The sequence below is a fragment of the Cherax quadricarinatus genome, unplaced genomic scaffold, assembly GCF_038502225.1.
Source record: "Cherax quadricarinatus isolate ZL_2023a unplaced genomic scaffold, ASM3850222v1 Contig82, whole genome shotgun sequence".
Taxonomy (NCBI): Eukaryota; Metazoa; Arthropoda; class Malacostraca; order Decapoda; family Parastacidae; genus Cherax; species Cherax quadricarinatus.
Window position 1 is genome coordinate 248,736 of NW_027195108.1, and position 27,087 is coordinate 275,822.

Below are 27,087 nucleotides of genomic sequence, written 5' to 3' on the forward strand. Positions count from 1 at the left end.
ACTCACAGTCATATGCAGTGTCTGTGGCTTTCACAGAGACCCACATCAAGGGTCACTTTGACAATGAAATATGGATCCCAGGTTATAAGCTATTCAGCTGTGACAGAGTAAACAGGCAACAAGGGGGGATTGTCTTGTATGTCACAGAGTCGCTCATTTGCTCAGAATTACTAAACACCTCAAATGATGTACTTGAAGTTTTGGCAGCAAAGACTGAAAACCAAAACCTTGTCATTGTGGTTGTATACAAGCCTCCTGATGCAACTTCCCAACAATTCAAGAAATAGCTTTTCAAAACTGACCACTGTCTGGAAAATCTCCCAACTCCTGCCCCAAACATCTTGATGCTGAGTGATTTCAACTTGAGACACCTTAAGTGGAGGAGTGTAGCGAATGTAATGTTTTAGCAAAGATAACCCCAGGAGGCAGCTCAGATGAAAATTCACACAAGCAAGAGCTGTTAAATCCCTACAACAAATTCACCTTAAGCCGGCAAATAGCAGAGCCAAAAAGATTGAAAAATATATTTGACTTCACCTTCACTATTATAATGATGATAAGAAGTATACATTCAGATCACAACATAACAGAAGTACAGACATGTATGCGCAGGGCTCCTGACCAGGATAAGGTGATCAGTTACAAGCGTGCCTTCACCAAATTCAAGTTCAGTAACAAAGATATGGCAGGATCAAATCAACCATATCCTAAATGAAACAAGCTGGGAAGATATCCTAAACAACATGGATCCGAACCTTTGCCTAGAAAGAATTAACTCTGTGGCACTCGAGGTATGCTCAAGGCACATTCCTTTAAGAAGAAGAGATGTAAATTAGAGAGACTCCCTATATGGGCAAAGGCAAAGCATCACAGAGTTGCTGAAAGGGGCCAGTATATCTGTAATATGAAAGGAGGCACTGGTCAGACAAATAGCAAATATCAAACTTAAGCTTCAGCAGTCATACAGGAGACAAGAAACACAGGAAGAACTAAAAGGCATAAATGAAACTGAAAAAAACAAAATCTTTTCTTATGCCAAACCAAGGGCAAAATCAACATCCAGTACTGGACCCCTGCTTAAAGAAGAAGGGGGACACACAGATGACAACAAAGAAGTGAGCGAGATACTGAAGTCCCAATATGACTCGACTCAGCATTTAGTAAGCAGTTAATCGGACTAAGGTTTGAAAATCTAAATTAATTTTTTTAGGACCAACACTCAAATTTTGGTTAATTTAAAAATTTCTGACATTATCCTAACACCACAAGACTTTGAAAAAGCTATAAATGTCATGCCCATGCACTCTGCCACAGGCCCAGACTCTTGGAACTTTGTTCATCAAAAACTTCAGGAAGCCCATCACATGCCTTTAGCATTCTATGGAGAGGAAGCATGGACACAGGAGTCACCCCACAATCACTAAAACAACAGACATTGCCTCACTCTACAAAGGTGGCAGTAAAGCAATTGCAAAGAATTAGACCGATACACAAATAACCCGCACATAGAAGAGAGGAGCTTACGGCGACGTTTCGGTCCGACTTGGACCATTTACAAAGTCACACAGTGTGACTTTGTAAATGGTCCAAGTCAGACCGAAACGTCGTCGCAAGCTCCTCTCTTCTATGTGCGGGTTATCTGTGTATCGTTCCAGGCACGGTATTGTGCCTTTTTTGTTATTTAATTAGACCGATAGTTCTAGCAGTCCATATAAAAATCTTTGGAAGGGTTCTCAGAAGCAAGATTGCCACCCATTTAGAAATCCATCAGTTGCACAATCCAGAGCAGCATAGTTTTAAGGCAGGTCACTTCTGCCTATCCCAACTACTGGATCACTATGACAAGGTCTTGGATGCACTAGAGGAAAAACAAAATGCAGATGTAGTACACACAGACTTTGTGAAAGCCTTCGACAAGTGCGACCATCGTGTAATAGCGCACAAAATGCATGATACAGGAATAAGAGGAAAAGTGGGTACAAGGATCTATAATTTTGTAACATATAGAACACAAATAGTAATACTAAAGAGAGACTTTGTCAATGGTCCAAGTCGGACCGAAACGTCGTCGTAAGCTTCTCTCTTTTATGTGCGGGTTATTTGTGTATCGTTCCAGTCACGGTATTGTGCCTTTTTGTTATTTAGTTATTTAGTAAAGAGAGTAAAGTCTGAGGCAGCTACAGAGAAAAGCTATGTTCCACAAGGCACAGTACTTGCTCCCAGTGTTCCACAAGGCACAGTACTTGCTCCCAGTGTTCCACAAGGCACAGTACTTGCTCCCAGTGTTCCACAAGGCACAGTACTTGCTCCCAGTGTTCCACAAGGCACAGTACTTGCTCCCAGTGTTCCACAAGGCACAGTACTTGCTCCCAGTGTTCCACAAGGCACAGTACTTGCTCCCAGTGTTCCACAAGGCACAGTACTTGCTCCCAGTGTTCCACAAGGCACAGTACTTGCTCCCAGTGTTCCACAAGGCACAGTACTTGCTCCCAGTGTTCCACAAGGCACAGTACTTGCTCCCAGTGTTCCACAAGGCACAGTACTTGCTCCCAGTGTTCCACAAGGCACAGTACTTGCTCCCAGTGTTCCACAAGGCACAGTACTTGCTCCCAGTGTTCCACAAGGCACAGTACTTGCTCCCAGTGTTCCACAAGGCACAGTACTTGCTCCCAGTGTTCCACAAGGCACAGTACTTGCTCCCAGTGTTCCACAAGGCACAGTACTTGCTCCCAGTGTTCCACAAGGCACAGTACTTGCTCCCAGTGTTCCACAAGGCACAGTACTTGCTCCCAGTGTTCCACAAGGCACAGTACTTGCTCCCAGTGTTCCACAAGGCACAGTACTTGCTCCCAGTGTTCCACAAGGCACAGTACTTGCTCCCAGTGTTCCACAAGGCACAGTACTTGCTCCCAGTGTTCCACAAGGCACAGTACTTGCTCCCAGTGTTCCACAAGGCACAGTACTTGCTCCCAGTGTTCCACAAGGCACAGTACTTGCTCCCAGTGTTCCACAAGGCACAGTACTTGCTCCCAGTGTTCCACAAGGCACAGTACTTGCTCCCAGTGTTCCACAAGGCACAGTACTTGCTCCCAGTGTTCCACAAGGCACAGTACTTGCTCCCAGTGTTCCACAAGGCACAGTACTTGCTCCCAGTGTTCCACAAGGCACAGTACTTGCTCCCAGTGTTCCACAAGGCACAGTACTTGCTCCCAGTGTTCCACAAGGCACAGTACTTGCTCCCAGTGTTCCACAAGGCACAGTACTTGCTCCCAGTGTTCCACAAGGCACAGTACTTGCTCCCAGTGTTCCACAAGGCACAGTACTTGCTCCCAGTGTTCCACAAGGCACAGTACTTGCTCCCAGTGTTCCACAAGGCACAGTACTTGCTCCCAGTGTTCCACAAGGCACAGTACTTGCTCCCAGTGTTCCACAAGGCACAGTACTTGCTCCCAGTGTTCCACAAGGCACAGTACTTGCTCCCAGTGTTCCACAAGGCACAGTACTTGCTCCCAGTGTTCCACAAGGCACAGTACTTGCTCCCAGTGTTCCACAAGGCACAGTACTTGCTCCCAGTGTTCCACAAGGCACAGTACTTGCTCCCAGTGTTCCACAAGGCACAGTACTTGCTCCCAGTGTTCCACAAGGCACAGTACTTGCTCCCAGTGTTCCACAAGGCACAGTACTTGCTCCCAGTGTTCCACAAGGCACAGTACTTGCTCCCAGTGTTCCACAAGGCACAGTACTTGCTCCCAGTGTTCCACAAGGCACAGTACTTGCTCCCAGTGTTCCACAAGGCACAGTACTTGCTCCCAGTGTTCCACAAGGCACAGTACTTGCTCCCAGTGTTCCACAAGGCACAGTACTTGCTCCCAGTGTTCCACAAGGCACAGTACTTGCTCCCAGTGTTCCACAAGGCACAGTACTTGCTCCCAGTGTTCCACAAGGCACAGTACTTGCTCCCAGTGTTCCACAAGGCACAGTACTTGCTCCCAGTGTTCCACAAGGCACAGTACTTGCTCCCAGTGTTCCACAAGGCACAGTACTTGCTCCCAGTGTTCCACAAGGCACAGTACTTGCTCCCAGTGTTCCACAAGGCACAGTACTTGCTCCCAGTGTTCCACAATGCACAGTACTTGCTCCCAGTGTTCCACAAGGCACAGTACTTGCTCCCAGTGTTCCACAAGGCACAGTACTTGCTCCCAGTGTTCCACAAGACACAGTACTTGCTCCCAGTGTTCCACAAGGCACAGTACTTGCTCCCAGTGTTCCACAAGGCACAGTACTTGCTCCCAGTGTTCCACAAGGCACAGTACTTGCTCCCAGTGTTCCACAAGGCACAGTACTTGCTCCCAGTGTTCCACAAGGTACAGTACTTGCTCCAATCCTATTTATCCTCATATTTGACAGAGATGTAAGTCACAGCACCGTGTCTTCTCCTGCAGATGACACTCGAATTTGCATGACAGTGTCATCTACCAAAGACACTGCAAATCTCCAAGTGGACATCAACCAAATCTTTTAAATGGGCCACAGAAAATAACACAAGGTTCAACAAAAACAAAATCTTTTAAATGGGCCACAGAAAATAACACAAGGTTCAACAAAAACAAAATCTTTTAAATGGGCCACAGAAAATAACACAAGGTTCAACAAAAACAAAATCTTTTAAATGGGCCACAGAAAATAACACAAGGTTCAACAAAAACAAAATCTTTTAAATGGGCCACAGAAAATAACACAAGGTTCAACAAAAACAAAATCTTTTAAATGGGCCACAGAAAATAACACAAGGTTCAACAAAAACAAAATCTTTTAAATGGGCCACAGAAAATAACACAAGGTTCAACAAAAACAAAATCTTTTAAATGGGCCACAGAAAATAACACAAGGTTCAACAAAAACAAAATCTTTTAAATGGGCCACAGAAAATAACACAAGGTTCAACAAAAACACATTTCTATTACTCCACTCTAGGAAATTAAAACTGTATTGAAGTATAAAATAAATATCAACCACACAACGGAGTGAAAAAGTAATGTGAAGGACCTGGGAGTGATAATGTCAGAGACTCTTACTTTCAAAGACCACAGCAATGTATCTACCAGCTGCTAGGAAAATGATAGGATGGATAATAAGAACCTCAAAACAAGGGACATCAAGCCCATGATGATTCTCTTCAAGTCGCCTGTTCTCTCTAGGGTGGAATATTTCTGTACACTAATGGCTGCTTTCAAGGCAGGCAAAATTTCAGGCCTTGAGAATATACAGAGAACTTTCACGCCGCACACAAGTACAATAAGCACCTAAATTACTGGGAATGGATGAAGACTTCGATTTGTACTCCCTGGAATGCAGGTCAGAAAGATGCATGATAATATACACTTGGAAAATCCTAAAGGTACTAGTCCCAAACGTGCACATGAAACTCACTTCCTATGAAAGCAAAAGACTCGGCAGGAGATGCAACATTCCCCCGATGAAAAGCAGAGGCACTACGAGTACACTAAAAGGCAACACAATAAGTGTCAGGGGCCCAAGACTGTTCAACTGTCTCCCAGCATACATAAGGGAGATTACCAATAGAACTCCTGTCTGTCTTCAAGAAGGCACTGGACAGGCACCTATAGTCAGCACCTGACCAGCCGGGCTCTGATTCATACATCGGTTTGCATGCGGCCAGCAGTAACAGCCTGGTTGATCATGCTCTGATCCATCGCGAGGCCTGGTCACAGACCGGGCCGTGGGGGCGTTAACCCCCGAAACTCTCTCCAGGTATACCACTTGTTGCAATGACAGTGACAGTGAATTAGCGACAGTGATACCAGTGAAAGTGAGTCAGAATGAGTGAGAATGAGTGAGAATGAGTGAGAATGAGTGAGAATGAGTGAGAATGAGTGAGAATGAGTGAGAATGAGTGAGAATGAGTGAGAATGAGTGAGAATGAGTGAGAATGAGTCAGTGAGAGTTAGAGGAAGTCTTTCAGTGATAAGCTTACTATATATACCCAGCTTAACCAGCACTCTCCAAGCTGACACTAAACAAGCTTACACTACCACAATAATGGTACCATAACCATAACACTGACGGTAACTGAATAAAAACTGACTTACCAGTACAACGATAACTACACTGATGTTACCAGTACCATGATAACTAAACTGATGGTACCAGTACCATGTGGTTGATGGTACCAGTACAATGATAACTACACTGATGTTACCAGTACCATGATAACTAAACTGATGGTACCAGTACCATGTGGTTGATGGTACCAGTACAATGATAACTACACTGATGTTACCAGTACCATGATAACTAAACTGATGGTACCAGTACCATGTGGTTGATGGTACCAGTACAATGATAACTACACTGATGTTACCAGTACCATGATAACTAAACTGATGGTACCAGTACCATGTGGCTGATGGTACCAGTACAATGATAACTACACTGATGTTACCAGTACCATGATAACTAAACTGATGGTACCAGTACCATGTGGCTGATGGTACCAGTACAATGATAACTACACTGATGGTACCAGTACAATGATAACTACACTGATGGTACCAGTACCATGTGGTTGATGGTACCAGTACAATGATAACTACACTGATGGTACCAGTACCATGTGGCTGATGGTACCAGTACCATGATAACTAAACTGATGGTACCAGTACCATGTGGCTGATGGTACCAGTACAATGATAACTACACTGATGGTACCAGTACCATGTGGCTGATTTTACCAGTACCATGATAACTAAACTGATGGTACCAGTACCATGTGGCTGATGGTACCAGTACAATGATAACTACACTGATGGTACCAGTACCATGTGGTTGATGGTACCAGTACAATGATAACTACACTGATGGTACCAGTACCATGTGGCTGATGGTACCAGTACCATGATAACTAAACTGATGGTACCAGTACCATGTGGCTGATGGTACCAGTACAATGATAACTACACTGATGGTACCAGTACAATGATAACTACACTGATGGTACCAGTACAATGATAACTACACTGATGGTACCAGTACCATGTGGCTGATGGTACCAGTACCATGATAACTACACTGATGGTACCAGTACCATGTGGTTGATGGTACCAGTACAATAACTACACTGATGGTACCAGTACCATGTGGCTGATGGTACCAGTACCATGATAACTAAACTGATGGTACCAGTACCATGTGGCAGATGGTACCAGTACAATGATAACTACACTGATGGTACCAGTACCATGTGGCTGATGGTACCAGTACCATGATAACTACACTGATGGTACCAGTCCCATGATAACTAAACTGATGGTACCAGTACCATGTGGCTGATGGTACCAGTACAATGATAAATACACTGATGGTACCAGTACCATGTGGCTGATGGTACCAGTACAATGATAACTACACTGATGGTACCAGTACCATGTGGCTGATGGTACCAGTACCATGATAACTAAACTGATGGTACCAGTACCATGTGGCTGATGGTACCAGTACAATGATAACTACACTGATGGTACCAGTACCATGTGGCTGATGGTACCAGTACAATGATAACTACACTGTGGTACCAGTACCATGTGGCTGATGGTACCAGTACAATGATAACTACACTGACGGTACCATTACCATGACAACTACACTGATGGTACCAGTACAATAACTACACTGATGGTACCAGTACCACGATAACTACACTGATGGTACCAGTACCATGATAATTACACTGATAGTACCAGTACCATGATAATTACACTGATGGTACCAGTACCATGATAACTACACTGATGGTACCAGTACAATGATAACTACACTGATGGTACCAGTACAATGATAACTACACTGATGGTACCAGTACCATGATAATTACACTGATGGTACCAGTACCATGATAATTACACTGATGGTACCAGTACCATGATAATTACACTGATGGTACCAGTACCATGATAACTACACTGATGGTACCAGTACAATGATAACTACACTGATGGTACCAGTACCATGATAACTACACTGATGGTACCAGTACAATGATAACTACACTGATGGTACCAGTACCATGACAGCTACACTGATGGTACCAGTACCACAATAACTACACTGATGGTACCAGTACAATGATAACTACACTGACGGTACCATTACCATGACAGCTACACTGATGGTACCAGTACCACAATAACTACACTGATGGTACCAGTACAATGATAACTACACTGACGGTACCATTACCATGACAGCTACACTGATGGTACCAGTACCACGATAACTACACTGATGGTAGCAGTACCACGATAACTACACTGATGGTAGCAGTACCACGATAACTACACTGATGGTACCAGTACCACGATAACTACACTGATGGTACCAGTACCACGATAACTACACTGATGGTAGCAGTACCACGATAACTACACTGATGGTAGCAGTACCACGATAACTACACTGATGGTACCAGTACCACGATAACTACACTGATGGTACCAGTACCATGATAACTACACTGATGGTACCAGTACCATGATAACTACAATGATAGTACCAATTCCATAATAACTACACTGAGGGTATCAATACCATAATACCTATACTGATGGTACCAGTACCACGATAACTATACTAATGGTGCCAGTACCATGAAAGTTACACCGATGGTACCAATACCATAACTACACTGATGTTACCAATACCATGTGGCTGATGGTACCAGCACCATGATAACTAAACTGATGGTACCATTACCATGATAGCTACACTGATGGTACCAGTACCACGATAACTACACTGATGGTACCAGTACCACGATAACTACACTGATGGTACCAGTACCACGATAACTACACTGATGGTACCAGTACCACGATAACTACACTGATGGTACCAGTACCATGATAACTACACTGATGGTACCAGTACCAGGATAACTACACTGATGGTACCATTACCATGCTAATTACATTGATGGTAACAGTACCATGATAACTACACTGATGGTACCAGTACCATAACTACCCTGATGGTACCAGTACCTTGATAACTAAACTGATGGTACCAGTACCATGATAACTACACTGATGGTACCAGTACCATAACTACACTGATGGTACCAGTACCATAACTACACTGATGGTACCAGTACCATAACTACACTGATGGTACCAGTACCATAACTACACTGATGGTACCAGTACCATGATAACTACACTGGTGGTACCAGTACCATGATAACTACACTGATGGTACCAGTACCATGATAACTACACTGATGGTACCAGTACCATGATAACTACACTGATGGTACCAGTACCATGATAACTACACTGATGGTACCAGTACCACGATAACTACACTGATGGTACCAGTACCATGATAACTACACTGATGGTACCAGTACCATAACTACACTGATGGTACCAGTACCATAACAACACTGATGGTACCAGTACCATAACTACACTGATGGTACCAGTACCATAACTACACTGATGGTACCAGTACCATAACTACACTGATGGTACCAGTACTATGATAATTACAATGATGGTACCAGTACCATGATAACTACACTGATGGTACCAGTACCACGATAACTACACTGATGGTACCAGTACCATAACTACACTGATGGTACCAGTACCATGATAATTACACTGATGGTACCAGTACCATGATAATTACACTGATGGTACCAGTACCATGATAACTACACTGATGGTACCAGTACAATGATAACTACACTGATGGTACCAGTACAATGATAACTACACTGATGGTACCAGTACAATGATAATTACACTGATGGTACCAGTACCATGATAACTACACTGATGGTACCAGTACCATGATAACTACACTGATGGTACCAGTACCATGATAACTACACTGATGGTACCAGTACAATGATAACTACACTGATGGTACCAGTACCATGATAACTACACTGATGGTACCAGTACCATGATAACTACACTGATGGTACCAGTACCATGATAACTACACTGATGGTACCAGTACCATGATAACTACACTGATGGTACCAGTACCATGATAACTACACTGATGGTACCAGTACCATAGATGGATAACTAGAACAATGATGTCACAGGAGTCTTCACTTACTGGACAGACTGATGACATCATGAGGTTGGTGATGCTTCCAGCGCCTTGGATCAAAACATACCTGAAAAGACAGAAAATAACTTTTTATAAACATAACTTGAGGTAAACCCGTATGGGTCGTAGAGAACAAGAGACGATCAATGAAGTGGCTGTCCGAGTTCAAGCAAGCTTAACGTGACTTGTGACGTCACAGTGGACACCGGTGACATCACAGTGGACACAGGTGACGTCACAGTGGACACAGGTGACGTCACAGTGGACACAGGTGACGTCACAGTGGACACAGGTGACGTCACAGTGGACACAGGTGACGTCACAGTGGACACAGGTGACGTCACAATGGACACCAGTGACGTCACAGTGGACACCAGTGACGTCACAGTGGACACCAGTGACGTCACAGTGGACACCGGTGACGTCACAGTGGACACCGGTGACGTCACAGTGGACACCGGTGACGTCACAGTGGACACCGGTGACGTCACAGTGGACACCAGTGACGCCACAGTGACCACTGGTGACGTCAGTGATCACTGACGTCACAGTGGACACGTGACTAGTGACGTCAACCATCATATATTTAGAACCAACTGAAGGTCTTGCTGCGCTCTCTCTCTCTCACTCTCTCTCTCACTGTCTCACTCTCTCTCTCACTGTCTCACTCTCACTGTCTCTCTCACTGTCTCACTCTCTCACTGTCTCACTGTCTCACTCTCACTGTCTCTCTCACTGTCTCACTCTCTCTCTCACTGTCTCTCACTGTCTCACTCTCTCACTGTCTCACTCTCTCACTGTCTCTCTCACTGTCTCACTCTCTCTCTCACTGTCTCACTCTCTCACTGTCTCACTCTCTCTCTCACTCTCACTGTCTCACTCTCTCACTGTCTCACTCTCTCACTGTCTCACTGTCTCACTCTCACTGTCTCTCTCACTGTCTCACTCTCTCTCTCACTGTCTCTCACTGTCTCACTCTCTCACTGTCTCACTCTCTCACTGTCTCTCTCACTGTCTCACTCTCTCTCTCACTGTCTCACTCTCTCACTGTCTCACTCTCTCTCTCACTCTCACTGTCTCACTCTCTCACTGTCTCACTCTCTCACTGTCTCTCTCACTGTCTCACTCTCACTGTCTCTCTCACTGTCTCACTCTCTCACTGTCTCACTGTCTCACTCTCACTGTCTCTCTCACTGTCTCACTCTCTCTCTCACTGTCTCTCACTGTCTCACTCTCTCACTGTCTCACTCTCTCACTGTCTCTCTCACTGTCTCACTCTCTCACTGTCTCACTCTCTCACTGTCTCACTGTCTCTCTCACTCTCACTGTCTCTCTCATTGTCTCTCACTCTCACTGTCTCTCTCATTGTCTCTCACTCTCACTGTCTCTCTCACTGTCTCATTGTCTCTCACTCTCACTGTCTCTCTCACTCTCTCTCATTGTCTCTCACTCTCACTGTCTCTCTCACTGTCTCATTGTCTCTCACTCTCATTGTCTCTCACTCTCACTGTCTCTCACTGTCTCACTCTCTCACTGTCTCTCTCACTGTCTCACTCTCTCTCTCACTGTCTCACTCTCTCACTGTCTCTCTCTCTCTCTCACTGTCTCTCTCACTGTCTCTCTCACTGTCTCTCTCACTGTCTCACTCTCTCTCTCACTGTCTCTCTCACTGTCTCACTCTCTCACTCTCTCACTGTCTCTCTCACTGTCTCTCTCTCTCACTGTCTCTCTCACTGTCTCACTCTCTCACTGTCTCTCTCACTGTCTCACTCTCTCTCTCACTGTCTCTCTCACTGTCTCACTCTCTCACTGTCTCTCTCACTGTCTCTCACTCTCTCACTCTTTCACTGTCTCACTGTCTCACTCTCTCACTGTCTCTCTCACTGTCTCTCTCAGTGTCTCACTCTCACTGTCTCTCTCACTGTCTCTCTCACTGTCTCTCTCACTGTCTGTCTCACTGTCTAACTCTCTCACTGTCTCACTCTCTCACTGTCTCACTCTCTCACTGTCTCTCTCACTGTCTCACTCTCTCTCTCACTGTCTCACTCTCTCTCTCACTGTCTCACTCTCTCACTGTCTCACTCTCTCTCTCACTCTCTCACTGTCTCACTCTCTCACTGTCTCTCTCACTGTCTCACTCTCTCTCTCACTGTCTCACTCTCTCACTGTCTCACTCTCTCTCTCACTCTCTCACTGTCTCACTCTCTCTCTCACTGTCTCACTCTCTCACTGTCTCTCTCACTGTCTCACTCTCTCTTTCACTGTCCCTCTCACTGTCTCACTCTCTCACTGTCTCACTCTCTCTCACTGTCTCACTCTCTCTCACTGTCTCACTGTCTCTCTCACTGTCTCACTCTTTCACTGTCAGTGTCTCCTCCTTGTCAGTGTCTCCTCACTGTCAGTGTCTCCTCACTGTCAGTCACTCACTGTCAGTCACTCACTGTCAGTGTATCCTCCTTGTCAGTGTCTCCTCACTGTCAGTGTCTCCTCACTGTCAGTGTCTCCTCACTGTCAATGTCTCCTCACTGTCAATGTCTACTCACTGTTAGTGTCTCCTCACTGTCAGTGTCTCCTCACTGTCAGTCACTCACTGTTAGTGTCTCCTCACTGTCAGTGTCTCCTCACTGTCAGTGTCTCCTCACTGTCAATGTCTCCTCACTGTCAATGTCTCCTCACTGTCAATGTCTCCTCACTGTCAATGTCTCCTCACTGTCAATGTCTACTCACTGTTAGTGTCTCCTCACTGTCAATGTCTCCTCACTGTTAGTGTCTCCTCACTGTCAATGTCTCCTCACTGTCAATGTCTCCTCACTGTCAATGTCTACTCACTGTTAGTGTCTCCTCACTGTCAATGTCTCCTCACTGTTAGTGTCTCCTCACTGTCAATGTCTCCTCACTGTCAATGTCTCCTCACTGTCAATGTCTCCTCACTGTCAATGTCTACTCACTGTTAGTGTCTCCTCACTGTCAATGTCTCCTCACTGTCAATGTCTCCTCACTGTCAATGTCTACTCACTGTTAGTGTCTCCTCACTGTCAATGTCTCCTCACTGTTAGTGTCTCCTCACTGTCAATGTCTCCTCACTGTTAGTGTCTCCTCACTGTCAGTGTCTCCTCACTGTCAGTGTCTCCTCACTGTCAGTGTCTCCTCACTGTCAGTGTCTCCTCACTGTCAGTGTCTCCTCACTGTCAGTGTCTCCTCACTGTCAGTGTCTCCTCACTGTCAGTCTCTCACTGTCAGTGTCTCCTCACTGTCAGTGTCTCCTCACTGTCAGTGTCTCCTCACTGTCAGTGTCTCCTCACTGTCAGTGTCTCCTCACTGTCAGTGTCTCCTCACTGTCAGTCACTCACTGTCAGTCACTCACTGTCAGTGTCTCCTGTCAGTGTCTCCTCACTGTCAGTGTCTCCTCACTGTCAATATCTCCTCACTGTCAATGTCTCCTCACTGTTAGTGTCTCCTCACTGTCAATGTCTCCTCACTGTTAGTGTCTCCTCACTGTCAATGTCTCCTCACTGTTAGTGTCTCCTCACTGTCAGTGTCTCCTCACTGTCAGTGTCTCCTCACTGTTAGTGTCTCCTCACTGTCAGTGTCTCCTCACTGTCAGTGTCTCCTCACTGTCAGTGTCTCCTCACTGTCAGTCACTCACTGTCAGTGTCTCCTCACTGTCAGTCTCTCACTGTCAGTGTCTCCTCACTGTCAGTGTCTCCTCACTGTCAGTGTCTCCTCACTGTCAGTGTCTCCTCACTGTCAGTGTCTCCTCACTGTCAGTGTCTCCTCACTGTCAGTCACTCACTCACTCCTCACTGTCTCACTCTCACTGTCAGTGTCTCCTCACTGTCAGTGTCTCCTCACTGTCAGTGTCTCCTCACTGTCAGTGTCTCCTCACTGTCAGTGTCTCCTCACTGTCAGTCACTCACTGTCAGTGTCTCCTCACTGTCAGTGTCTCCTCACTGTCAGTGTCTCCTCACTGTCAGTGTCTCCTCACTGTCAGTGTCTCCTCACTGTCAGTGTCTCCTCACTGTCAGTCACTCACTGTCAGTCACTCACTGTCAGTCACTCACTGTCAGTGTATCCTCCTTGTCAGTGTCTCCTCACTGTCAGTGTCTCCTCACTGTCAGTGTCTCCTCACTGTCAGTGTCTCCTCACTGTCAGTGTCTCCTCACTGTCAGTGTCTCCTCACTGTCAGTCACTCACTGTCAGTCACTCACTGTCAGTGTCTCCTCACTGTCAGTGTCTCCTCACTGTCAGTGTCTCCTCACTGTCAGTGTCTCCTCACTGTCAGTGTCTCCTCACTGTCAGTGTCTCCTCACTGTCAGTGTCTCCTCACTGTCAGTGTCTCCTCACTGTCAGTGTCTCCTCACTGTCAGTGTCTCCTCACTGTCAGTCTCTCACTGTCAGTGTCTCCTCACTGTCAGTGTCTCCTCACTGTCAGTGTCTCCTCACTGTCAGTGTCTCCTCACTGTCAGTGTCTCCTCACTGTCAGTCACTCACTGTCAGTGTCTCCTCACTGTCAGTGTCTCCTCACTGTCAGTGTCTCCTCACTGTCAGTGTCTCCTCACTGTCAGTGTCTCCTCACTGTCAGTGTCTCCTCACTGTCAGTGTCTCCTCACTGTCAGTGTCTCCTCACTGTCAGTGTCTCCTCACTGTCAGTGTCTCCTCACTGTCAGTGTCTCCTCACTGTCAGTGTCTCTCACTGTCAGTGTCTCCTCACTGTCAGTGTCTCCTCACTGTCAGTGTCTCCTCACTGCCAGTGTCTCCTCACTGTCAGTGTCTCCTCACTGTCAGTGTCTCACTGTCACTCACTGTCAATGTCTCCTCACTGTCAATGTCTCCTCACTGTCAGTGTCTCCTCACTGTCAATGTCTCCTCACTGTCAGTGTCTCCTCACTGTCAATGTCTCCTCACTGTCAGTGTCTCCTCACTGTCAGTGACTCCTCACTGTCAGTGTCTCCTCACTGTCAATGTCTCCTCACTGTGAGTGTCTCCTCACTGTCACTGTCAATGTCACCTCACTGTCAGTGTCTCCTCACTGTCAGTGTCTCCTCACTGTCAGTGTCTCCTCACTGTCAGTGTCTCCTCACTGTCAGTGTCTCCTCACTGTCAGTGTCTCCTCACTGTCAGTGTCTCCTCACTGTCAGTGTCTCCTCACTGTCAGTGTCTCCTCACTGTCAGTGTCTCCTCACTGTCAGTGTCTCCTCACTGTCAGTCACTCACTGTCAGTGTCTCCTCACTGTCAGTGTCTCCTCACTGTCAGTCACTCACTGTCAGTCACTCACTGTCAGTGTCTCCTCACTGTCAGTGTCTCCTCACTGTCAGTGTCTCCTCACTGTCAGTCACTCACTGTCAGTGTCTCCTCACTGTCAGTGTCTCCTCACTGTCAGTGTCTCCTCACTGTCAGTGTCTCCTCACTGTCAGTGTCTCCTCACTGTCAGTGTCTCCTCACTGTCAGTGTCTCCTCACTGTCAGTGTCTCCTCACTGTCAGTGTCTCCTCACTGTCAGTGTCTCCTCACTGTCAGTGTCTCCTCACTGTCAGTGTCTCCTCACTGTCAGTGTCTCCTCACTGTCAGTGTCTCCTCACTGTCAGTGTCTCCTCACTGTCAGTGTCTCCTCACTGTCAGTGTCTCCTCACTGTCAGTGTCTCCTCACTGTCAGTGTCTCCTCACTGTCAGTGTCTCCTCACTGTCAGTGTCTCCTCACTGTCAGTGTCTCCTCACTGTCAGTGTCTCCTCACTGTCAGTGTCTCCTCACTGTTAGTGTCTCCTCACTGTCAGTGTCTCCTCACTGTCAGTGTCTCCTCACTGTCAGTGTCTCCTCACTGTCAGTGTCTCCTCACTGTCAGTGTCTCCTCACTGTCAGTGTCTCCTCACTGTCAGTGTCTCCTCACTGTCAGTGTCTCCTCACTGTCAGTGTCTCCTCACTGTCAGTCACTCACTATCAGTGTCTCCTCACTGTCAGTCACTCACTGTCAGTGTCTCCTCACTGTCAGTGTCTCCTCACTGTCAGTGTCTCCTCACTGTCAGTGTCTCCTCACTGTCAGTGTCTCCTCACTGTCACTCACTGTCAGTCACTCACTGTCAGTGTCTCCTCACTGTCAGTGTCTCCTCACTGTCAGTGTCTCCTCACTGTCAGTGTCTCCTCACTGTCAGTGTCTCCTCACTGTCAGTGTCTCCTCACTGTCAGTGTCTCCTCACTGTCAGTGTCTCCTCACTGTCAGTGTCTCCTCACTGTCAGTGTCTCCTCACTGTCAGTGTCTCCTCACTGTCAGTGTCTCCTCACTGTCAGTGTCTCCTCACTGTCAGTGTCTCCTCACTGTCAGTGTCTCCTCACTGTCAGTGTCTCCTCACTGTCAGTGACTCCTCACTGTCAGTGTATCCTCACTGTCAGTGTCTCCTCACTCACTGTCAGTGTCTCCTCACTGTCATTGTCACCTCACTGTCAGTGTCTCCTCACTGTCAGTGTCTCCTCACTGTCAGTGTCTCCTCACTGTCAGTGTCTCCTCACTGTCAGTGTCTCCTCACTGTCAGTGTCTCCTCACTGTCAGTGTCTCATCCCTGTCAGTCTCCTCACTGTCCGTGTCTCCTCACTGTCAGTGTCTCCTCACTGTCAGTGTCTCCTCACTGTCAGTGTCTCCTCACTGTCAGTGTCTCCTCACTGTCAGTGTCTCCTCACTGTCAGTGTCTCCTCACTGTCAGTGTCTCCTCACTGTCAGTGTCTCCTCACTGTCAGTGTCTCCTCACTGTCAGTGTCTCCTCACTGTCAGTGTCTCCTCACTGTCAGTGTCTCCTCACTGTCAGTGTCTCCTCACTGTCAGTCTCCTCACTGTCAGTGTCTCCTCACTGTCAGTCTCCTCACTGTCTCCTCACTGTCAGTGTCTCCTCACTGTCAGTGTCTCCTCACTGTCAGTCACTCACTGTCAGTGTCTCCTCACTGTCAGTGTCTCCTCACTGTCAGTGTCTCCTCACTGTCAATGTCTCCTCACTGTCTCCTCACTGTCAATGTCTCCTCACTGTCAGTGTCTCTGTCACTCTCACTGTCAGTGTCTCTGTCACTCTCACTGTCAGTGTCTCTGTCACTCTCACTGTCAGTGTCTCCTCACTGTCAGTGTCTCCTCACTGTCAGTGTCTCCTCACTGTCAGTGTCTCCTCACTGTCAGTGTCTCCTCACTGTCAGTGTCTCCTCACTGTCAGTGTCTCCTCACTGTCAGTGTCTCCTCACTGTCAGTGTCTCCTCACTGTCAGTGTCTCCTCACTGTCAGTGTCTCCTCACTGTCAGTGTCTCCTCACTGTCAGTGTCTCCTCACTGTCAATGTCTCCTCACTGTCAGTGTCTCCTCACTGTCAGTGTCTCCTCACTGTCAATGTCTCCTCACTGTCAGTGTCTCCTCACTGTCAATGTCTCCTCACTGTCAGTGTCTCCTCACTGTCAATGTCTCCTCACTGTCAGTGTCTCCTCACTGTCAGTGTCTCCTCACTGTCAGTGTCTCCTCACTGTCAGTGTCTCCTCACTGTCAGTGTCTCCTCACTGTCAGTGTCTCCTCACTGTCAATGTCTCCTCACTGTCAGTGTCTCCTCACTGTCAGTGTCTCCTCACTGTCAATGTCTCCTCACTGTCAGTGTCTCCTCACTGTCAATGTCTCCTCACTGTCAGTGTCTCCTCACTGTCAGTCACTCACTGTCAGTGTCTCCTCACTGTCAGTGTCTCCTCACTGTCAGTGTCTCCTCACTGTCAGTCACTCACTGTCAATGTCTCCTCACTGTCAGTGTCTCCTCACTGTCAGTGTCTCCTCACTGTCAGTGTCTCCTCACTGTCAGTGTCTCCTCACTGTCAGTGTCTCCTCACTGTCAGTGTCTCCTCACTGTCAGTCACTCACTGTCAGTGTCTCCTCACTGTCAATGTCTCCTCACTGTCAATGTCTCCTCACTGTCAATGTCTCCTCACTGTCAGTGTCTCCTCACTGTCAATGTCTCCTCACTGTTAGTGTCTCCTCACTGTCAATGTCTCCTCACTGTCAGTGTCTCCTCACTGTCAGTGTCTCCTCACTGTCAGTCACTCACTGTCAGTGTCTCCTCACTGTCAATGTTTCCTCACTGTCAATGTCTCCTCACTGTCAGTGTCTCCTCACTGTCAATGTCTCCTCACTGTTAGTGTCTCCTCACTGTCAATGTCTCCTCACTGTCAGTGTCTCCTCACTGTCAGTGTCTCCTCACTGTCAGTCACTCACTGTCAGTGTCTCCTCACTGTCAGTGTCTCCTCACTGTCAGTCACTCACTGTCAGTGTCTCCTCACTGTCAGTGTCTCCTCACTGTCAGTCACTCACTGTCAGTGTCTCCTCACTGTCAGTGTCTCCTCACTGTCAGTGTCTCCTCACTGTCAGTCACTCACTGTCAGTGTCTCCTCACTGTCAGTCACTCACTGTCAGTGTCTCCTCACTGTCAATGTCTCCTCACTGTCAATGTCTCCTCACTGTCAATGTCTCCTCACTGTTAGTGTCTCCTCACTGTCAGTGTCTCCTCACTGTCAGTCACTCACTGTCAGTGTCTCCTCACTGTCAGTGTCTCCTGTCAGTGTCTCCTCACTGTCAGTGTCTCCTCACTGTCAGTGTCTCCTGTCAGTGTCTCCTCACTGTCAATGTCTCCTCACTGTCAATGTCTCCTCACTGTCAGTGTCTCCTCACTGTCAGTGTCTCCTCACTGTCAGTGTCTCCTCACTGTCAATGTCTCCTCACTGTCAGTGTCTCCTCACTGTCAGTGTCTCCTCACTGTCAATGTCTCCTCACTGTCAATGTCTCCTCACTGTCAATGTCTCCTCACTGTCAATGTCTCCTCACTGTCAGTGTCTCCTCACTGTCAGTGTCTCCTCACTGTCAGTGTCTCCTCACTGTCAGTGTCTCCTCACTGTTAGTGTCTCCTCACTGTCAGTGTCTCCTCACTGTCAGTGTCTCCTCACTGTCAGTGTCTCCTCACTGTCAATGTCTCCTCACTGTCAGTGTCTCCTCACTGTCAGTGTCTCCTCACTGTCAGTGTCTCCTCACTGTCAGTGTCTCCTCACTGTCAGTGTCTCCTCACTGTCAGTGTCTCCTCACTGTCAGTGTCTCCTCACTGTTAGTGTCTCCTCACTGTCAGTGTCTCCTCACTGTCAGTGTCTCCTCACTGTCAGTGTCTCCTCACTGTCAGTGTCTCCTCACTGTCAGTGTCTCCTCACTGTCAGTGTCTCCTCACTGTCAGTGTCTCTTACTGTCAGTGTCTCCTCACTGTCAATGTCTCCTCACTGTCAGTGTCTCCTCACTGTCAATGTCTCCTCACTGTCAATGTCTCCTCACTGTCAATGTCTCCTCACTGTCAATGTCTCCTCACTGTCAATGTCTCCTCACTGTCAATGTCTCCTCACTGTCAATGTCTCCTCACTGTCAGTGTCTGTCACTCTTACTGTCAATGTCTCCTCACTGTCAATGTCTCCTCACTGTCAATGTCTCCTCACTGTCAGTGTCTCTGTCACTCTAACTGTCAATGTCTCTTCACTGTCAATGTCTCCTCACTGTCAATGTCTCCTCACTGTCAGTGTCTCTGTCACTCTTACTGTCAATGTCTCCTCACTGTCAGTGTCTCCTCACTGTCAATGTCTCCTCACTGTCTCTCAGTCTATTACTCTCACTATCTCTGCCTTCGTTATACTCACAGTCTCACTCACACTTTCAATCTCTCTCTCTCTCACTTTGTCTCACTTTCACAATCACTGTCTCTCGCTGTCAGCTTGAGAGTTCTTGCCAATATGAACTAACTGGGAAGTTTTGTTATTGCTGAGATACACAAATGAACACGAAGAAGTTGTAGCCATCTATGGCCCAGCTGCGGGCCAGCTGTGGGCCAGTGATTTCATTTGGCCAACTGACTTTATCTTTAATGTCATTATTCTCTGTTAACATGTTCCACACAAGAGTCATCCTGGGAATGACCTCAAGTGATGTTCTGGAAGATACAACCTGAGTGTAGCTGATGTTGGTTGCCCGTCTTGTGGTGTAGTAACTGTCTTCTGGCTACCAGGCTGATGTAGTAGCAGTCTCCTCATTCACTACAAAGTGGTACCTTAACAATACTGGTTTTGTACATAACGGTAAGGTCACCCATATCCCTCTGGTGTTAAAGGCTCTGCTGATATGACAGATCTGTCCAGGCTGGGTCCAGGCTAGAGATGAGTCGTCTTGCTCTATTCTCTATTCTGTCAACAAGTCACAGATGAGACAGAGGGCAGGCAATCCAAGAAAGTGGAGCATACTCAAGGTGAGACCGTACTTGTGCCTCTTACAGAATCTTGCAACCCCTACTGTCGAACAGATGTGACACAAGTTGAAGTGTTTTAAGCTTCCTGGCTGCCTTGTTTGCAAGATTTACTACGTGGTTCTTCACGAACAGTTTGGAGTCAAATTTCACCCTACTGATATCAACTTCATCCCTGGGTACCATCACTTTCCCATTATTCTTACTAGTGCTCCAGTATTACCATCATGGTGCCTATACCATCGTCATTTGTGTTTTCTTAGAGAAAATGTGACCAGTCATCGTTGTCCTCAGGATGATATACCTGTAAGCTGGTGATTGATGTAACTTAAAGCAGCTGGTGATTGATGTAACTTGGAGCAGTTAGTACTTCCTCTCTTAGATAAGTAAATGTCAGAGTACAGTCATCTGCATATACTTGGGATTCTGGGATGAGATGAAGGTCACTGACGTAGACATTCCATTACAATGGCCCAAGAACACTTCCCTGTGGAACACTTGCACCAGTAGTACACTTCCCTGTGGAACACTTGCACCAGTAGTACACTTCCCTGTGGAACACTTGCACCAGTAGTACACTTCCCTGTGGAACACTTGCACCAGTAGTACACTTCCCTGTGGAACACTTGCACCAGTAGTACACTTCCCTGTGGAACACTTGCACCAGTAGTACCACTAACACACTTCCCTGTGGAACACTTGCACCAGTAGTACCACTAACACACTTCCCTGTGGAACACTTGCACCAGTAGTACCGCTAAGACACTTCCCTGTGGAACACTTGCACCAGTAGTACACTTCCCTGTGGAACACTTGCACCAGTAGTACACTTCCCTGTGGAACACTTGCACCAGTAGTACACTTCCCTGTGGAACACTTGCACCAGTAGTACACTTCCCTGTGGAACACTTGCACCAGTAGTACACTTCCCTGTGGAACACTTGCACCAGTAGTACACTTCCCTGTGGAACACTTGCACCAGTAGTACACTTCCCTGTGGAACACTTGCACCAGTAGTACCGCTAAGACACTTCCCTGTGAAACACTTGCACCAGTAGTGCCACTAACACACTTCCCTGTGGAACACTTTCACCAGTAGTGCCACTAACACACTTCCCTGTGGAACACTTGCACCAACAGGATGTCTTGCTGACTATATCCCGTTGAGAACTGCTCTTAGAGATCTACCTTGAAGGTAATCACTGAGCAGACATAGTGTAGAGCCTGCAATTCCCGGTCCTTGTAGTTTTCCCAAGAGTCCCTGGTGCCATACTCGGTGGAAAGCACCACTAATGTCCAGTGCTGCTACACAGGTGATCTTGGACTCATCCAGTGGCTGGTGCCACTTAGTGGAGAGTTCTAACAACAGACCATTATTATTATAATCAAGGGGAAGCGCTAAACCCGGAGGATTATACAGCGCCTGGGGGGGGATGTGGAAGGCATTCAGGCTTAATTCGGAGAACTGGAGCACAGATCCAATTCCATAAATCAAGAGCCCCTCACCAACATCAAGGAACCTTCCTTGAGGGGAATAACAGACCAGTAATAGAGTGATCTTTTCTGAAGCCATATTGATGGTTACAAAGAAGCAAGTCGGAAAACAGTCATCTACCGTGAGATTGTAAGAAAGTTGGTAGAATTACCGACAATATGTAAAGTAAAAGGACACAAGTGCAACTAATGTGACATTTATTGTGGCAACGTTTCGCTCTCCAGGAGCTTTATCAAGCCATTACCAATGTATGGCTTGATAAAGCTCCTGGAAAGCGAAACGTTGTCACAATAAATGTCACATTAGTTGCACTTGTGTCCTTTTACTTTACATACCGTGAGATTATTATCTCAAGAATCTTGCCAGTGACTGACAAGAGTAACACTGGTTTGTAGTTGATAATTTCCGCTCTCCTCTTCTTTCTACAAACAGGGACACTATATTTGCTTCTTTCAACAGAAGTCAGAAGTTAGAAGTTGTAATATTTGTAGATGAATGGTTCAGAGAACCGACATGTTGAGGGACTGATTACCTCATTCTCCTCCTGTTCTTCAAGATTCTCCTTTGTATGGACTGATGAAGCCACTGTGTGGCGAAACGTTTCCTCAATAAAGATACCCAAGAGTTGCACATGTGTCTAATTTATCATCAAGTTGTAATATGTTTACCTGGAGTTTACCTGGAGAGAGTTCCGGGGGTCAACGCCCCCGCGGCCCGGTCTGTGACCAGGCCTCGAGTATGTATAGTGAAGAAGTGTGCCATAATTTGTATAAAGTATAATTTTAAACCATTATTTTGTAACTAATATTATACATCTGTGGGCACTGTAAACTGGTTTATGCTGTAAAATGTATGGAAGTACTGTGGTGACTTATTTACCAATGTATGGAAGTTCTGTGGTGACTTATTTACCAATGTATGGAAGTTCTGTGGTGACTTATTTACCAATGTATGGAAGTTCTGTGGTGACTTATTTACCAATGTATGGAAGTTCTGTGGTGACTTATTTACCAATGTATGGAAGTTCTGTGGTGACTTATTTACCAATGTATGGAAGTTCTGTGGTGACTTATTTACCAATGTATGGAAGTTCTGTGGTGACTTATTTACCAATGTATGGAAGTTCTGTGGTGACTTATTTACCAATGTATGGAAGTTCTGTGGTGACTTATTTACCAATGTATGGAAGTTCTGTGGTGACTTATTTACCAATGTATGGAAGTTCTGTCGTGACTTATTTACCAATGTATGGAAGTTCTGTCGTGACTTATTTACCAATGTATGGAAGTTCTGTGGTGACTTATTTACCAATGTATGGAAGTTCTGTGGTGACTTATTTACCAATGTATGGAAGTTCTGTGGTGACTTATTTACCAATGTATGGAAGTTCTGTCGTGACTTATTTACCAATGTATGGAAGTTCTGTGGTGACTTATTTACCAATGTATGGAAGTTCTGTGGTGACTTATTTACCAATGTATGGAAGTTCTGTGGTGACTTATTTACCAATGTATGGAAGTTCTGTCGTGACTTATTTACCAATGTATGGAAGTTCTGTGGTGACTTATTTACCAATGTATGGAAGTTCTGTGGTGACTTATTTACCAATGTATGGAAGTTCTGTGGTGACTTATTTACCAATGTATGGAAGTTCTGTGGTGACTTATTTACCAATGTATGGAAGTTCTGTCGTGACTTATTTACCAATGTATGGAAGTTCTGTGGTGACTTATTTACCAATGTATGGAAGTTCTGTGGTGACTTATTTACCAATGTATGGAAGTTCTGTGGTGACTTATTTACCAATGTATGGAAGTTCTGTGGTGACTTATTTACCAATGTATGGAAGTTCTGTGGTGACTTATTTACCAATGTATGGAAGTTCTGTGGTGACTTATTTACCAATGTATGGAAGTTCTGTGGTGACTTATTTACCAATGTATGGAAGTTCTGTGGTGACTTATTTACCAAGTGTTGTGGTATAGTCTGAGGTGGTCACGTGGGGAAGCGTCATGGGTGACAAGGTAAGATTTCGTTCGGATTTCTAACCCCGGAGGGTTAGCCACCCAGTATAACCCAAAAAAGTCAGTGCGTCATTGAGGACTGTCTAACGTATTCCCACTGTGGTCCTTAATCTTGTCCCCCAGGATGCGACCCACACCAGTCGACTAACACCCAGGTACCTATTTGCTGCTAGGTGAACAGGACAACAGGTGTAAGGAAACGTGTCGAAATGTTTCCACCCGCCGGAAATCGAACCCGGGCCCTCCGTGTGTGAAGTGGGAGCTTTAGCCACCAGGCCACCGGGCCACTTTAGTGCTTACCAGTAAGCTCACCAGTAAGCTTACCAGTAAGCTTACCAGTAAGCTCACCAGTAAGCTTACCAGTAAGCTTACCAGTAAGCTTACCAGTAAGCTCACCCGGGCTCTGATGTGGTCAGGGCTCTGTGGGATGAGTGAGAGCTGGTTATTATAGTCAAAGAAAGAGTGAGGGCTGGTAAAACTGAATGAAATGGTGTCAGTAGGGGAGGGCATGGCACCCGCTGGGCACTTACCCCATACTTACATGTGTGTGATGTCGCAGGGTGCCGGCTCCTTATATATTTATTTGGGTGTACATGCTGAGGGAAATGTGGGTGTGTTTATCTAGTGTGTGTATATATTGTTATAAGTAATAAGTGTATAGTTTGTAATAATGTTGGTAGAATTACCGACAATATGTAAAGTAAAAGGACACAAGTGCTCTCGATGTATGCACAAGGCTTATTCCTCTAAGAAAAAGGAGGAGTAGATGTAAAATAGAAAGAGACAGGCGCTCCCTTTACAGGCGACGGAAAAGAATAACAGAGCGGCTAAAAGAGGTCAATATATCTGAAATGCGTAGGGAGACACTGGTCAGAGAAATAGCAAGCATCGAACTTAAGCTAAAAGAGGGAGCATGGACACGGGGGTCGTCCCTCAGTTACTAAAAACAACAGACATAGCCCCACTCCACAAAGGGGGCAGTAAAGCAATAGCAAAGAACTACAGACCAATAGCACTAACATCCCATATCATAAAAATCTTTGAAAGGGTCCTAAGAAGCAAGATCACCACCCATCTAGAAACCCATCAGTTACACAACCCAGGGCAACATGGGTTTAGAACAGGTCGCTCCTGTCTCAACTATTGGATCACTACGACAAGGTCCTAAATGCACTAGAAGACAAAAAGAATGCAGATGTAATATATACAGACTTTGCAAAAGCCTTCGACAAGTGTGACCATGGCGTAATAGCGCACAAAATGCGTGCTAAAGGAATAACAGGAAAAGTCGGTCGATGGATCTATAATTTCCTCACTAACAGAACACAGAGAGTAGTCGTCAACAGAGTAAAGTCCGAGGCAGCTACGGTGAAAAGCTCTGTTCCACAAGGCACAGTACTAGCTCCCATCTTGTTCCTCATCCTCATATCCGACATAGACAAGGATGTCAGCCACAGCACCGTGTCTTCCTTTGCAGATGACACCCGAATCTGCATGACAGTGTCTTCCATTGCAGACACTGCAAGGCTCCAGGCGGACATCAACCAAATCTTTCAGTGGGCTGCGGAAAACAATATGAAGTTCAACGATGAGAAATTTCAATTACTCAGATATGGTAAACATGAGGAAATTAAATCTTCATCAGAGTACAAAACAAATTCTGGCCACAAAATAGAGCGAAACACCAACGTCAAAGACCTGGGAGTGATTATGTCGGAGGATCTCACCTTCAAGGACCATAACATTGTATCAATCGCATCTGCTAGAAAAATGACAGGATGGATAATGAGAACCTTCAAAACTAGGGAGGCCAAGCCCATGATGACACTCTTCAGGTCACTTGTTCTATCTAGGCTGGAATATTGCTGCACTCTAACAGCACCTTTCAAGGCAGGTGAAATTGCCGACCTAGAAAATGTACAGAGAACTTTCACGGCGCGCATAACGGAGATAAAACACCTCAATTACTGGGAGCGCTTGAGGTTCCTAAACCTGTATTCCCTGGAACGCAGGAGGGAGAGATACATGATTATATACACCTGGAAAATCCTAGAGGGACTAGTACCGAACTTGCACACGAAAATCACTCACTACGAAAGCAAAAGACTTGGCAGACGATGCACCATCCCCCCAATGAAAAGCAGGGGTGTCACTAGCACGTTAAGAGACCATACAATAAGTGTCAGGGGCCCGAGACTGTTCAACTGCCTCCCAGCACACATAAGGGGGATTACCAACAGACCCCTGGCAGTCTTCAAGCTGGCACTGGACAAGCACCTAAAGTCAGTTCCTGATCAGCCGGGCTGTGGCTCGTACGTTGGTTTGCGTGCAGCCAGCAGCAACAGCCTGGTTGATCAGGGGCTGATCCACCAGGAGGCCTGGTCACAGACCGGGCCGCGGGGGCGTTGACCCCCGAAACTCTCTCCAGGTAAACTCCAGGTAAGTGCAACTAATGTGACATTTATTGTGGCAACGTTTCGCTCTCCAGGAGCTTTATCAAGCCATTACAAACAATACATACCCTCTGTGTCCATGTATTGTTTGTAATGGCTTGATAAAGCTCCTGGAGAGCGAAACGTTGCCACAATAAATGTCACATTAGTTGCACTTGTGTCCTTTTACTTTACAAGTGTATAGTTTCCTTGCCAGGAATTTTGTCTGTCCCTCTAATCAACAAACCACAGAAGTAGTGGATGCTGGTTTAGCGCTTTCTCTTGATTCGGGTAGACGTGGGTGGCTCGTTTTTACTTATTTGAGTAACTTTCACCTTTGCTTGTAAACAAACCCTAAGCCCCAGGCGCCCCATTTTCTACGTAACAGAGGTGCTGCTAGCTGCACACGTACTCAACAATCTTGGACTCTAACTTACCTGGGTCCATAGCCTTGTTTTTGTTCAGTGATTTAAGACGATACACATTATCCTGCCTTATTATCACCATTGACAACTTACACAGTTCTTGCAGCTAGCTAAGGAGGGTCCCTTGCTAGGTCAGCAACTTGCATCTTGACAGCAAAGTGTTCAGCAAAGAGGTCAGCTTTCTCCTGAGTGCTAGTAAAGACTGTCTCATCCAGTCGATTTAGAGGTGGGATAATTTTATCTGGTGAAATAACCTTGTCGGTCCCTGACCAAAGACCACCAGGTTCAGGAGCCCAC

At 46.3% G+C, this 27,087-nt stretch overlaps 1 protein-coding gene across 10 annotated transcripts in view; it reads right to left on the reverse strand.

Moving 5' to 3' along the window:
- Positions 1 to 27,087, reverse strand: part of CrebB (Cyclic-AMP response element binding protein B) — a 307,082-nt gene that overhangs the window by 247,879 nt on the left and 32,116 nt on the right. The window contains exon 1 of one of the 10 annotated variants that reach the window (XM_070080016.1): positions 10,147 to 10,168. The exons of the other annotated variants lie outside the window; for them this stretch is intronic. The gene's annotated coding sequence lies outside the window, so the exon portion shown is untranslated. Of the gene's footprint in view, positions 1 to 10,146; positions 10,169 to 27,087 lie in introns of those variants that run through there. 10 annotated transcript variants of the gene reach the window in all.